General features: G+C 29.6%; 1 long non-coding RNA gene across 1 annotated transcript; it reads right to left on the reverse strand.

The window, feature by feature from the left end:
* Window positions 1-202: 202 nt before the first annotated feature.
* Window positions 203-902, reverse strand: LOC143055657 (uncharacterized). Its single transcript, XR_012972114.1, has 2 exons — window positions 802-902; window positions 203-479 (listed from the first exon to the last, which is right to left on the reverse strand). It is a non-coding gene; the product is annotated as an uncharacterized LOC143055657 (long non-coding RNA).
* Between the last annotated feature and the right edge of the window lie 1,082 nt (window positions 903-1,984).

A 1,984-nucleotide genomic window follows, 5' to 3' on the forward strand; every position in this document is an offset into this window, starting at 1 on the left:
AGCATCTATAATACTCCAGAAAATAAAAATTGAGTTCGTGCATTGAACAAAATCATCCATTCTAATGATAATCAATTTCATTGCATGTTTTCTTAGTGTTAAATGTGCCTGTTGGACAAGGCCTACCATCCATATTGAGATTACCGCATTGTGTCGGAGCAATTACATCAATTAGTTCATCATAAAACTTTTCCTGTTTGCCGTTGTTGTAATCGCTGCACTTATGTGGATTTCCAGTAAACGTACAATCATTTGTGATTGAGTTCTTTTTTTCTTTATTGCATACTATTCGGAATGGTCTAGGACCGCCCCCGTGTCCACCTCCTTCGTATCCTTTGCATTTACAATTTGTTAACGACAGATTGACTATAATTTTTCCCGCTCTTTTGCCTCTCCAGTTTACTCGTTCTCTTTGTCTGTCGGATGCATTGCAGTATGTAACAATGCAAAATAAAACCAGAAAGAGTACTATCTTCATTCTGCAAAATTCGAACAAAGTTCGCAAATAATCTTCACACATAGAAACAAGCTTAGATAAACTATAATGGCACAGTTTCTTGTTTTTTTTTATATACAAATTCATTAATTTTATATTAGTTATTGAGTATTCGATAATAATTTATGGTTTACTCGTATCTTATTTCTTTTTTCAGCATGGGTAATTGTCATTTATGATAATCATAAAATCGTAACAAAATATAATATGATGTTTTGCAATACATTTAATGTCATTATAATCAATGCTTTAACATGACGATGGAATACTATTTCTTCTAATAAAATCAAATAAAAATAACATACCTTTAAACTGATTCTCTGTGACAAATGTCAGTACCAGAACAAGAAAACCTTGATGTAAACGTAACATATCATTCTTTTATATCGTTCTCAAATAATCACATGACCTTATTGTGGGTTTTTCAATTTAAATACTTATTGGTTAATATTTTTTTTAGTAAAAAGTCAAATGATTAGTCAACTACGACGAATATGAAATATTAAATAAATTTGTACATTAGTAGGGTCATATTCAATGAAAAAGCAATAGTGTTTATTTACAATTTTTCTGATTTTTTGTCAATTTTGAGTAGAAGTTATGTAGAAGTTTATATTGGAGGTACAAAAGATGGTACATAACTGCAACACGAACACAAATATTCAATCGTCAGTCAAGCTATGTGATCATCATGGATACACATTAAATATTATCGTTTAAGAGTGTTTTTCGACACATTTTTACAAAATCATGTACAATATTTCAATATTTCTTTCAATACAAATGTTAACCGCTGAATAACATTTTGAATTCAAACTCAAGCAAATGTAAGTATGTTTTAAACAACAACAAAAAACGATTTCGAACTTCAAGTGACACAACAATAGGGGATATTGATCCATCCTTTGGATGGCAATTTTTCTTGAATTTTACATAAAATCTAAATTGCCCATGAATACGGTATACAAATCTAAATATTTAAGTTTTACTCATATGTCATTGATACATTACCCTATGTGTAAAAATGCCCTAATATCATTTTCTGCTATAAAATATAAATATCAAACATGTGTATTCATGTTATCCTTAGTTATTTAAATGTTTTGTATTTTTGTTTATTTCTCAAAATCATGGTTGTGCAAATAACGACATTTTGTAAGATTTGTTTCATTAGTTATTGCCCGTTAATTTAGAAATGTATACTGCATACGCTGGTGGATCTGATATATTAGTGATAATGCGAAGCATATTTATTAATTTGTTATAAATGGTGGTACTCCGATGACAGCTGAAGTCAAATATGACGTATATATCTAGAAATCAGGCTGAAGAAGCTGTATCTGTGGTAACTTTTATCTCTTGTGCAGGAAAACATATTAATATGAATTAGAACAGTTGGGATTGTTAATGGAAGGGACATCATAAATTAACCTGTTTTCACAAAATTAAATGATCTAGCTTCTTGTGTCTTCTTATTTTTTACAAGTG

The sequence above is a fragment of the Mytilus galloprovincialis genome, chromosome 12 (assembly GCF_965363235.1).
Source record: "Mytilus galloprovincialis chromosome 12, xbMytGall1.hap1.1, whole genome shotgun sequence".
NCBI lineage: Eukaryota > Metazoa > Mollusca > Bivalvia > Mytilida > Mytilidae > Mytilus > Mytilus galloprovincialis.